General features: G+C 38.9%; 1 long non-coding RNA gene across 1 annotated transcript; it reads right to left on the bottom strand.

Moving 5' to 3' along the window:
* Nucleotides 1-9,856: 9,856 nt before the first annotated feature.
* On the bottom strand, nucleotides 9,857-13,935 carry LOC129349151 (uncharacterized). Its single transcript, XR_008602036.1, has 2 exons — nucleotides 13,690-13,935; nucleotides 9,857-10,335 (listed from the first exon to the last, which is right to left on the bottom strand). It is a non-coding gene; the product is annotated as an uncharacterized LOC129349151 (long non-coding RNA).
* Between the last annotated feature and the right edge of the window lie 325 nt (nucleotides 13,936-14,260).

The raw sequence follows: 14,260 nt of genomic DNA on the forward strand, positions 1-14,260 counted from the left end.
CATACAGAGCTGGTTTCCCTGGACAGTGATGAAGCGGCGCTACATACGGTTGGTAACAGGTTGAATTGTGTGAATTAGGCCTCAGATGTTAACCAGACTGAGCTACCAAGCAGCTAAACCTGCTGCCTATTAGTACCTAATGACACATCATTTAAACAGTTCAGCAGCACAGTGTCCATTTTCAACTCATCTGGGTAACTTCAATGCAGGTTGAGCTACTTATAAATATTTTTGTAAGTGTATTTACGCTCACTGGATTATTCAATATATTAAAGGTTGAATTAAGCTTTAGAAAAGCTGAAAAACCTTTTGAAGATCTTTAATATATATTTCTTGTCAGTACAAATCTTCACACCCAAAACAACCACCAAGGTCCTTCCCAAAAACCAAACCAAATAAAGCAACCAGTAACAAACAAATAAAAAAAATTAACACCTGAACATACATGTACCTCCTACTGCCAAAAATGGCTCAGAAAAATACTACATAATATCAGAATAAAAGCAGTGGAAAAGAAAAAGAAAAGCAATAATAATAATAAGCAAAAGAAACTGTGATGAATTAGTAAAAAGACAAGAACAGAGAAGCAAGACGTAAAGCTGGAAATGTTTCTGAGGTAGTAGAGTAATATAAAAATATGGTAATAAATTATTGCACATAAAGTTGTAGTCCAAGACAAAGAGTCTTTCAACTTTATGTGTTTCTTCCACTTGTTTTCATGCACATTTTCAATTCTAATATTAAAAACCACGAAATTAGAAAGCAGTGGAAATTTAAAGAAGAAAAACAGAATAGAAAGTCTTGATTATTGGTTAAAAATTGAAAGATTGGTGCATCAATAAAAAGAAATGTGAGATTTACAACAGAATGGCATGAAAAAGGGATGATGATGTCAATGAAGTACATGAACAGTTAAAAGACAAAACCTCTACTGATGTTCAATCGTCACATAACAGTATAGAAGGAAACGCAACATTGACAATTTTCTAGAAATGTATTTTTTAATTTGCGATACATTAAACATTAAAATACATCCCACAATAAACTGCAAATGTGACACGATTCAGTGGCAAAGCAAAATGAAAAGACAGGAAATGCATCCAAAATGCCAATAAAAACAACCAAAACCACTACAAAAAGACAAAACAACATCACAAAAACACGCAAAACAATAAAATGCAAAATGACTGTTGGGTTTAAACCTGAAAATACACACGCTCAGCACAGGAAGGAAAGACAGTACTCACGAGCTCAGATCTTTTACTTGCAGCAAGGGGAGACAGAGACTGCATGCACTGCTGCTGCAGCCTTCCTTCTCCCAAGAGTGTATCTGCTCTGTGTCTTTTATTTAGTTTCAAACAGTCATGTAACATGGGGCGGCATCATGCGTCAGCATAAGATATGTTTAACAGAGAAAGTGTCACTTGCATTATCTTATCATATGGAACACGTTAACCCTGTTCTCATGTTTCTACTGTGAGTACATACAGATGACAGTTAAAATGTACATGTACTTCTTCAACAACAAGTGCTTACATATGCATAGAGATACCTTTACAGTCATTCAATGATAACCACAATGAACCTAAGTATAATTCTTCTAACGTTTCCCTCCTGTTTATCATTGATGAATGTCAACTTCTCATAATCACATCATTACCACTTTTTCTTTTTACTTTTTTTCTGTAACATGTTCATGTTTATAACAACTTCATCAACTTACACTCAGAGGCTGTTTTCAAATCAACAATTATTTACACTTTATCGTCTTCTTCAAAAGGATTTTCTGCCATGAATGCTCTGAATTCATCACTCAACATTACCTCGGACACAGTCCCGCCTATCACTTTATTCATGAGTGTTTTAAAGCATGGGCTGATGCAACAAATAAACATGAAAAATAATAGCATTATTATGAGAATCGGTGTGGAAATCTTGAGTAGAATGTTAGACCAACTACCAGACACTGATGTCATCCATCCCATTTCCTAAATATGCTGTTCCTGTACATGGGAAAAAGTGTCATAAAGATACCTCTTACCTTTGATACTAGTGGTGCAGATCTAGTGGTGGAGGGGACAGAACATCTCCTTCCTCTTAGTGTTGTATTAAAAATGGCGGTAACATTTGACTTGGGAATCACAAGAGCTGCAGTTCGTAATTTCACTAAATTGCACACCCCACACCATCCCTGGGGAGGCACAGATAGACCTTATGACCGCAAACCCAAACGAGGTCAGTTGGGCAGGAGAATCCCCCCACGTGTGGAACCATTGTATTCATAACAGGTTCAGATACCCATCCCTTCACATTGCTAGGACTCCAACTGCGGTAAAGTTAATCGGTCTTACCCAATTATCCTTACACCGGGAACCGCTGCACAGGGGATGGCTCGAAGTACCTTCCACAGGAAAGTAACTCATGCAGTTTGCCACGCCTAGGTCCACATCTCCCCCAGCACAGTCTCTCCTAAAACATAGTGATGGTGTGTTTGGATAGCGTGCCATTTTGATTCCCTGTAGATTAGTCTCGTTAGTCTTTATACCAAAATTATGAGGTGTTCTCCAGTGTATTAAGTTATAATCAGTGACAGTGGTGCAGTTTGGCAAATACTGAGTCAATTGCGTAAAGTTAGTGACTGGGGTTGTAGTCAGTGCTGTGTACATGGCTAAAACACACATGGCATCATCTAATGAAACTGGTACGGGTGTTAAGCATGGACTGGTCCGTGAATGTCGAGGTATGAATGAGCACACATAGCAGTCAGATATTCAAACTTTTAGCTGTCAGGTTTGCCATCCGGAACCAAACATTATCATGGTGATCATCATCATCAAGTTCATAAATTCTTTTACCTCTGTGAATCTATTTAATCATAGACAGCCATATAATTGATGTTAGGAGTACCACAGTTATTACTACAGTTGTTAGGCCCAACAGGGCCATAGTCTTGACACGTGGAGTCATGACCTATCTTCTGGAGGGAGAGGTTACCAGCACTTCACCTCCTTTTGTCAGCTAACAGTGTACTTGTCCTGTTCTTTGTCCAGCGACTGTGTGGATGCGTGTATGAGGATCTTGGAGTACTCTGCTCCCTAAAGACAGTAAAGATCTGTTGGTTTCTTCACTGACCTTGAGACGATTAACCACTAAAAGGTTTAATCCCCTTTGTAGTCAGGCTTCCCCTTACCATCACCGGAGTTTTCCTCCAGGAACCTCTGTTTCTTGCAGTGTGATAGGTGGATCCACGACGCTCTTTCTGCTATTTTTATAGCTGTAGGTGTTGTCAGTAGCACCTGGTACGGCCCTTCCCACCTTGGTGAGGACCAGTGTTTCCTCTTAATGGACTTCACGAACACCCAGTCTCCGACTCGAAGTGGTGGATCACCCTCCTGTTGGGAGATAGGTGGATCTGGCATCTCATTAGCATGTTTTATTTCTCTTGCCTGCAATGTCTTTCTCATATAGTCTGCCAATGTGCATTCCTCATCTATAATGATATCAAACTGTTTAAACTGTGGTAACACAAACTGTGGTCTAAACAATCAGGCCATTTACGCCCTGTTTCCTCCATGCACTTTTTAAGTCTATTTTTTTTTTTTTTTTTTTGTTCCATTTGTTCTTTCTACTAGTCCTGCACTCTGTGGGTGATAAGCGTAGTGATTCTTCAAACAGATGCCTAAGTTTTTAGCCATTTTGTCTATTACCTGTTTTACAAAATGAGACCCATTATCACTTCTGATAATTTTAGGAATACCATGTGTTGGTATGATCCTTTTGCAGATTGCTTTGGCTACTGTTAGAGCATCTGGATGTTTAGTAGGAAATAACTCTATCCACTTTGAATATGGATCAATGATCACCAAACAGTATTTAACCTGGTTTCCCTTTGTTCCCCTCTCAGGGTTGATTACCAAGGAAGTGCCTACAATGAAATGACAAAGAAAGAATATATTAGGTGTGGTAGGCAAAGATCCCTTAAACTTAATATGGAACATTGCCACATTCATCAAAACAAACAAACAAACAAACAAACAAACAAAAAACTCAGGAAACTCAAATTATTAAGGAAAACAGAGGCTTCCACTTATAACAGCTATTTAGTTCAGTACGCATTTAAATAAAATTTTTGCAGCCGTTTGCATAACAAGCAAATTTACCTTTCCTAAGTGGAGAGAAAAGCAACATGACACATCCTACAAACCTGTTTTAAAACTTGAAATAACCCAGGGGCGGATCCACTGGGGTGGCATAGGGTGGCAACTGCCACCCCTAGAAGATGCCTTGCCACCCCGGCTGCCACCCCAGTTCTGAATGATCTAATTCAAAAATATGTATATGAAAGGTTGTGGCCGGCCGTAAAGAGCGAAAGTCCAGGAAAGACGAATAACGAATAACACAAATGCAGATTTCCCAAAACAGTGCATAAGAGAGACATTGTCTAGTCTTAATCTAATTTTTTGCCTAATTTAAGAAACATTTTTAACATATCTAGCATTTGGTTTCATCAAAGTGTATAAGGTTGACTTTATTTCAGTTTAAATCTCTTCCCCTTTCTGCTAGACATATCAATCACATACTGTGATTGACAGCTAATAAGAACAACTCATGTTTAGGATTGGCTGCCAAATACAAATGATATTTACTTATTTAACATACTTATTTCAGCAGTATTTGCATCAGTTTGATAACGCCTGCTGGTTGGTTTCATCCAAATACGTCATTCCATTTTTGCTAACAGACAGACAGACAAACCAATGCCAGTCATCACATGACTCTACCAAGGCTCCGCCTCCTTGACACAGTGTGATTGATATATATATATATATATATATATATATATATATATATATATATATATATATATATATATATATATATATATATATATATATATATATATATATATATATATATATATATATATATATATATAATGAAATCTGTTCATTCTAATCAATGAAAGCTGTTTTTCGATTTTTTCTTTTTTCTTTTTATGAGTTTGGTGTTTTACAGTTAGTTTTGTAACTAGCTCTGAACAGCCTTCCACTATTACTTTGCCATTAAACCTATATTTCTTTTCCCATTCTGACAAATATTGTGTGGAGTCTGGATGTTTTCGTTCCATATATTTTGCATTGCCCTCTAAAGGTATTTTCCCTTGATTATTTCCCATTTTGGTTTGGTTTTGCTCAAAAGTTTTTTTTTTTTTTTATTGAGAATTTGTGAAAGACAATGCTTCATGAGCCAAAATTCAGCCCTTGGGAAACAAGCTTCTAGGCCAACTCTATTAGCTGGTCCGGTTTCCCACTCGGGGTATACCCCAGGACTCGAAAGTTTACAACAACAAAACACCACAAATCAAATGCAAAGTTAGGATGAAAGAAATGCAAAACCGCTCCAAAGAGTCACAAAAGCACCACAATGAAATGCAAAAATGAAAGCAAAGACACACAAATCAAACAGAAAAGAAATTAAATGTGTAATGAGATGGAGTACACAAAAAATGACTATAATGAGATGCAAAATTACAACAAAGAGACTAAACATTACTCCACATATAGACAAAATAACACAAAACTGTGAGATGCAAAATGGTTATTAAAAGAAGTAAAACACTCACTAAATCACATAAAATGAGCACGAAGAGACACGTAATGACAAAAAATGCACAAAAGAGAAAAACTCCTACAAAAAAACGCGAAGAATAACACATTTACACACATCAGCAGGGTTATCTTTCAAAAAAAAATCCAAAACTTCAGCAAAAAAATCCCCAAATTTCTGAAAATTTGCAAAACTTTCAGGAAGAAAATTCTACTAATTCCTTAAGTTTTCCTTGAAAGTTTTATTTTAAAAAAAAGTCCCCCAAATTTGGCAAGAAAATCCAGCGAAATTCACTGGATTTTGGTTGATTTTTTTTGTAAATGTTCTTAAGAAACATTTTCAATATTTCTTTTTTTCCACCAAAAAATGTTCAAAGATTTCCCAAAAATGTTGAAAATGTGGACATCAGAAGTTTCACTGTGAAATTTTTTTTTTTTCACATTTTCAAACTTTAAAACAGGTCAATTTTGACCCGCAGGACGACACAAGAGTTAATTAATAAAGTTTCTTTTTCATTTCTAGTAGAAACCACCCCATGAGCCTTTATTTACGGTCATACTTCACCATAGACACGACAAGAAAAAATGATTGTAAAAGGAGGAAAAGCTGTCATATTTTAACATCACTCTGCACAAAAAGAAATAAAAGACTTCATTTGTGCAGCTCTCCAAGTTCTTGCCAGCGAAACAACCTGCAATCAGGCGTCTCCACACAAACACACAAATGTTCTGCTGCCTTTCATAAGTCACAGAGTGATTCTGTCCTCTCCACTCGCTGCTGCAGACCAATGTTTGCACCCAGAGAGTAAACAAGATCCTGAATCCGTGTTAATATCATCCAGCTGGGTGAAACTGCAACCAAAACCATCGCTCTTTCTCCTCTGCTGCACAATCACACCTAGCAGCGAGACAATGCTGCTGCTGCTGCTGCTGCTGCTCAACACCAAGTCTGGGAGGAAATTTCACTGCAAATATCTGAAGAGTCACAGAAGCAGAGACCAAAAAAAACCCCAAAAACAAACTACCGGTAAAAACACAAACGCAGAAAAATGGTGCAAATCTAAAGTTTACAGACTGACAGAAAAGAGAACATGAACAACCTGTTTTTGATGTTTTCCAGGACGTCTCATACGTGAAATGTGACATATTATGCTGGATTATAAATAATTCTATTAAATATCTCAGCATCACTAAAAGATACTGGTGATAAAAAAAATAATAATAATACTGTGGCTAGCTCAGATATATTTGCATTTATTTTGAAGTTGGTTCATGCACATTCTATCTTTATGAACTAATAAACAGAAATTAATGTAAATGGTTTGCACAAATTATATAATACTTTATATCTTAGGTGCACCGGAAAATATACTTTTTAAACAGTTTTAATTAAAGTTTTTATACATACTTGAATTTACTGTTAATTTTCAAATGTTCACTGTTTTATTACATTGCATATTAGTGATTAGAAAATGGTAAATGACTATAACTTGTAATTTTACAGTTAAATTACACATAAAAACGTGCAAAATCATAAAATATGTTTATCGTAAGCAGGTATTTGATGCCCACCTCAAAAAATTACATTTTTTCAAATGATGCTTTGTTGTTTTACAACATTTGGCCATTAAATTGCACTTTTTAAAACTATATTTCCTTATTGTTGTTTTACAACAAACACACTTTAAAAAGCAACTAGGCGTGTTGTGACGTCACAAAGGCCACAGCAGTTCCTTCCTTCGCAAGTGTCGCACGTGTCGCCACACGTGCGAAGGAAGACGACACGTTTGACGTCACGGTTGTGTAAGGTATAAATAGGAGGCAGACACGCTAGTTCCACTTCATTCGACAGAGAAACTTCAGCGACGACAGTGGAGAAGAATGGCCTCACAGAGGAACGCAATGGACTCACACACCAACATGATCTCCGTGGAAGACCTCCGTGCACGGATCACCTCCTTCTTTGAAGAAATTGGCCAGCAGCAGATGCAGTTGCTGCAAGCAGGGAACCCGGACTGCCCAACTAAGGTCCTCCTTGCAGAACTGCTGCTGGACATTATACACATCTGCGTCCGGTCAATTCTGGAACATTTACAGAGGACACAGACGCAGATGTTGGAGGAAGAAGTGTCGGCTGCCGTAGCCGATGCTCTTCCTCGGGGCTTCGCGGAGGCTTTAGAAAATCCGATCAGCAGTGACATGTCAGAGAACCTGAAGGAACTGCTGGTTGGAGAGGTGATTGACAATGTCAGATCTTCATCCTCCAGCGAAGATTCTGACACCTCCAGTGTCACCTCCATCAGCCCCAGACTGATACCTCCACAGCGGATCAACAGCATGGTTGATGAAGCCATCAAAATGATCCACAGCTCCACGAGTGGGACCAGCAGGGAGTCTATATCCTACCGGTCCACAGAGAGCATGAACAGGGTGAAAAGCGCTGGAAGCGGTCAAAGCCCAACAGGTTTAGAGGCTTTGAGGAGTCTGAGATCGGAGCTCAGCTCTCTGAAATCCACCAACAGCCTGGATACGACCATCAAGAAGGTGGTCCACAGCATCATCCAGAGGACGGTGGATGAAGTGACGGAGCCGCTCACCCAGAGGAGCCTGATGTCTTGCAGTTATGAGGAGATGGAGAAGCACATCAGTGAGGAGACGGATTCAGTCCTGGAAGCCCTGCTGAATCCTCCATGTGTGGAACAGGACGCCGAGGAAGTCCCCCAGAAAGGACTGGCAGGGAAGCTGAAAACCTTCTTTGCTAAAATGTTTGCGAAGGCGCTGATGTTCCACATGTGGGGGTGTTTCGAGAAGAAGGAGCAAAGAGACCTAAAGCGCTACAATAAAGAGGCGACGGACGTCCTCGTGGAAGCCGTGGAATCTCTGCTGGAGGTCCACGAGGAGACAAAGGAGGAAGAGGAGGTTTGTTTCCTGAACTTTGCAGAAAATCAGAGCCTGCATTTCACGCAGGCTCTGACAGACATCCTGTACCAGAGGTCCACGGAGATGGTGGTCACTGCGCAGCTGCGCACCAGAGACCGTCGTTACTCGGACATCCAGTACCGAGTAATTCTGTTCCTGACTCTGGTCCGCTGGTGGATGACCACCCAGATGGAGCCGTACACCAGACAGGTGCTGCGGGCTCTGATGGACGGCGTGTCTCCGCTGACTCCTCGTTTCACCAGCGAGGAGCTGTTTCCTCCGTGTCCGGAGACTCCTCTGACACAGGAGACGGTCGTGGAAACACCGAAGGATCACAGAAAACTATTCGTGGCTGTGACGGTGTATCAGAGTGTCGCCAGGCTGTTGAGGGAAGCTAAGCTGGAATGCCTCTATGGAGAGCTGGAGGTCCGCTTCAGGTGGCTGGCAGAAGCAGTTTGGTCCCGACTGCAGGACAAAGACATCAGCATGATGATGGAGAGATCAAAGTTTATTTGTCTCCCGTGGGAGAAATTTGTCTTAGACAAGGCAAGACATCGAGCTGCACTGCAACACAATAAAACAGAACACATGATATTAAAAAATACATCATAAATAAATAACATATAATAAATAAGCAAAGTTTCAAAGAAATAAAATAAAATAAATAAGCAGACTAAAATACACATATTCCGCCATACATACATGTCGCTCCTCCCCAATTACCTCCCTTTGCTACCTGCACCTAGCTCATTAATGAGCCTGACTGAGACGGGGATAAAAGAGTTTTTACAACGGTTGAGCCTGCACAGCAGGACTCTGTACCTCCTGCCTGAATTCAACAACTTGTATTCTGTGAACAGGACATGGGACGGATCAGCAAGAATGTTGTTTGCTTGCCTGATGGTGGCCTGTATAAATAAGTCCTGTGGCAGTGGAACGGGGGTACACATGATTTTACTCGCCATCTTCACCACGTTATGAATCTGTGTTTTCAGCTTGACTGTGAGAGCCCCAAACCAGCAGGTGATCCCATACCTAAGTATGGATTCAATGGTTGCTCTCTATATAAAAAATATAAAACTGCATCTTCAGTGTTCCTGTTGGTTTATCTGCATCACTCTGAGGACGTCTGAACCTCAGCAGCTCAGTAAAACACATTAACACAGAGGTCAGAGGTCAGAGGTCAACCTGATCATCAGGCTCTATCAGCTGGAACATGAGGTCTGAAGGTCAGCGTAGAACATGATGGACAGGTCCTAGTTGTGGTTCCAGCAGGAATAAGTCTAAAACACAGCATGAAATACACCAATAGAAGAAAGAAATGAATCAAATCACAATCAGAATCAGCTTTATTGGCCCACTTTTTACACATAAATAAGAAATGTGACTCTGGTGAGTCTCTGCTCTGAGTGCAGTAATCAGGGAAAGAAACTAAGAACTAAAAGTAGTAAAGAAAAAAACAGGAACAATAAAAATAACACCAATATAAGAACACATGAACAGCAGCATTTACAGTGTGTGTGTAAAGTGGCTTACTGAGGGAGAAGTGGTACATTTAAAGTAGTATTATTAGTACTGGTAGTAGTATTAGTTGTAGTGATTAATAGTACTGGTAGCAGTATTATTAGTCGTGAAAGCAAATGATAAATAAGTATTATAACTGAGGAGAAGATGATGACATCAGTCAGACTGTATAAATGCAAAAGTTAAATTCCTGACATGGAATAAGAGTTCTGTTAGAAGCTGATGTTCACTGAGATGCAGATGGAGTCTCGAGGTTCTGGTTCTGGTTCTGATGCTGCACAGCCTCCTGGAGGGAAACAGTCTGTTAGTAGAGTTATGGAAATAAATCAGAGTACATGTATCCTAGTACACACACACAGAGTGTATATTACTACACACACAGAGTGTACATTACTACACACAGAGTGTACAAGTATATTACTACACACACAGAGTGTACATTACTACACACACAGAGTGCACAAGTATATTACTACACACACACAGTGTACATTACTACACACAGAGTGTACAAGTATATTACTACACACACAGAGTGTACAATTATATTACTACACACACAGAGTGTACAATTATATTACTACACACATAGAGTGTATATTACTACACACACACAGTGTACATTACTACACACAGAGTGTACAAGTATATTACTACACACACAGAGTGTACAAGTATATTACTACACACACAGAGTGTACAATTATATTACTACACACATAGAGTGTACAAGTACATTACTACACACAGAGTGTATATTACTACACACACAGAGTGTACATTACTACACACAGAGTATACAAGTATATTACTACACACACAGTGTACATTACTACACACACAGAGTGTACATTACTACACACAGAGTGCAAAAAGAGTACATGTATATCAGTAAATACAGAACACGTGTATAATTTGTGAAATTTTAACAGTGTGTGTGTGTGTGTGTGTGTTTATACTGCAGTATAACGGTGCAGTATTTTCCACACTTATACTGTGCGCGTACCGGTACCGCCACGCGCACGCGACGGCACCGTTAACGTGCTTCGTTTTGGCCGTTTCGTTCCGGACCGGCCGTTTCGAACCGTCGCCGCGGCCGGGGATCGATCCGGCGACCGCTTTTCCCTCCTCCCCCCACCGAGAAGATTGACGACCTGAGGCAGGTTAACATCTGAAGCCTAATTCACACAATTCAACCTGTTACCAACCGTATGTAGCGCCGCTTCATCACTGTCCAGGGAAACCAGCTCTGTATGTTACAAGAAACTGCAAAGCGTTTCTCACAATCAAAATCTCTGGAGGTTGGAAACACTTTTAACCCCATAAAATACTAAATAAACGCATTCTGGCTCTGGACTGTGCCATGTTTGCAAGTGTTGTGAAGTTTACACTTGGTGAACATTTTCAATTAAAGTTATTTTTTTGTAGATTTCAGATCACTTTGACTCCAAACATGAAATAAATGTCTCCGGTTCATTTGGATTTTCACAATAAAAGCTGCAATAAAAATCCAGAGGGCCACTGTCTGCCAGTAGCAGTTCACAGGGTCTTTTCACATTGCTTCATAAACAGTTTAATACATGAATTTAAATCATTAAATAAAACATTTAAAGGAATTTACAACTTTTTAGAGATGTATTGAATCAACTTTAATTTGGTGCATTTTTTAAAATCTGTCCTAATTACAAATTTAATTTGAAATATTTTATGAATCCTTTAAAAGAGTTAATTGATCAAATGTAATATTTGTACTGGATGAAAATTGTATGTTTTATTAAATCTTTATGTTAGTTAATGGGGCAAAAATGAGCCAAATAACCTGTGCTGTTAAGGTGACATCATTTTATGACTTCATTTATTTTATTCTACATTATTTTTATTTTATTATCATATTCATTTTGCCTCTGAGTGATCATTTTATGGTTTATGGAACCCAGTTAGTTTGTATCATGTGTATCATTTGTTCCTGTCTTTCCACTGTGGAATAACCAGTAAGTCTGGAAAACAGGATTCCTCAGTGGCTTGAAGGTTGTTTACACAGAGATGATTGTTCTCCTCGTTAACAGCATCAGGCCTCAGGATGGCGCTGTTCACCCAGTAACTGACACTGGTGGGCAGGGGCAGATTTAGAGAAAAATTAATAGGGTGACAAAGAGATGGCAGATACATTTTAGGGTATATATATATATATATATATATATATATATATATATATATATATATATATATATATATATATATATATATATATATCACACTCTGTCAAGGAGGCGGAGCCTTGGTAGAGTGATGTGATGATTGGCATTGGTTTGTCTGTCTGTTAGCAAAATTACTCAAAAATGGAATGACGGATTTCGTTTAAATCCAGGAAAATAATCTTTAAATAACAACTTTTTTAAAAAAAGTTTAAATTCACATTATATGCTTTTTCCTCTTCTACATCTCAGGACTGATTGCATTGAGATCATTAAACAGCTTCACATCTGTCTTAAAATTCTTCTGCTCAGTAAATTTCAACCGGAATTGAGGATTATGTTTGTTGACAAAGTAATTAAGTCTACTTAAACTTCTTTTATGTTTTTAGACCTTTGATGATAAAAAGAAAGGACTAATAGTTATTTCCTACTGCCACAAGTGCACACTGAGCGAATTCATATCGTAGATTTGTTTTTTCTCAGGGTTTTACCTCCACAAGGAGAAGAAAAAATGCAGCAGATTGGATGATGCTGTCTTCATGTGTAAAGATCCAGTTAGTACAATTTATGCAGCTATTTTTTTGTATTATTTTATGCCTTTTATGATGTGTCTACAGGTGCAGATGGGGACGTTTTGATCAAATCAATTAAAATCTACTTATTAAATGAATCACTAAAACCTCTGCATCAGTGTCAGATAACGTGTTGGGAAGGAAACAGCACACTGTTACATAATTCCAGCAAGACATCGCTTTTATCTCAGGAGTCTTTCTCTCAGAGGAGCACCAGCTATTCCACTGCAGGTACAATATTTTGGCAGCAGATGATACTCTCGTTCCATTCTGCAGGATTTAGCCTGAAGCTACTCAGCTGTGTTATGCACACAGCAAACCTTGAGCATACAGACCCTGACATCCGTTTAACATGTGTGCGATTTCCAACAGTACCATTATCATTTACCCATGAAAGCATCTATAAAAATTTAGATTGAAACATCTGACCTCTCTGCCGCCCTAAAGGTATCATTACACTGAAGAATCATTTTATTACTCATTTTGGCAGTGGATGAATGTGTTACCGGCCTCCAGCCTAGGGGTACCTGGGCCGGTAGCGTTGCTGCTTCACAATCCTAAGAAACTGTGGAGCAGTAAGGAACAGACACAATGATTTATGTGTGACCGCTGCAAGCGTCATTTTATTCTGCCCGTATTCATAAAACAACACAACATTTCCACACATTGTCCCGTCGTGGCTAACGGCTAACTCAGACACACATCGTGGTCACTGTAAGCTAATGGCTAACTCGGAAAATACCTTGTACACAAACCATGGTCAAACTCTGTCCTCACACACTTGTTTTGTACACCAGTAAACCAGGATGTGTAAACAACTCGAAGTGAAACACTGGCTCATATTTAAATGATTTAATATCACTTTCTACGTACCTGTGGAGCAGTAAGGAACAGACACAATGATTTATGTGTGACCGCTGCAAGCGTCATTTTATTCTGCCACTTACGTGACAGTACGCTTCAGTGGTGTTTCCCTTACTGGTCCTGGCACTTGGGTGACACCTACTGTCACAAAAGGGTTATGACAGTGACCTTTTGACATTCTCATCTGATTGAAAAACAATTAATCAAAATAGCTCTACAACAATGTATTATTGTGTTTTGTTTTTGTAAGGGGGGTGTCAGTTTTTCTATAATACTTTTAATAGAGGCTTTTTCCCATCCTCTACAAATGCTGCAGTGAAACTGCTGCAAGTCAACAAGTGCTCCAGACCAGCAGTTATGATAATAACATTATGGATAATAACATCCTCCCTTCCTAATTCAGTTTAAAAGAGACACAGCACTGCCCTGCTGAAACCTCATGACATCATCTGATTCTAATAGAGAAAACCATTTTAGATTGTCCTCTAAAAGGATGATATTTATATCATCAAGATGTTAAAAAGTGTGGATTTGCATCCAAGGCATCTAGGAAACATACAAGCCATCGTGTTTAAGTATA

The sequence above is a fragment of the Amphiprion ocellaris genome, chromosome 6, assembly GCF_022539595.1.
Source record: "Amphiprion ocellaris isolate individual 3 ecotype Okinawa chromosome 6, ASM2253959v1, whole genome shotgun sequence".
Classification (NCBI taxonomy): Eukaryota; Metazoa; Chordata; class Actinopteri; family Pomacentridae; genus Amphiprion; species Amphiprion ocellaris.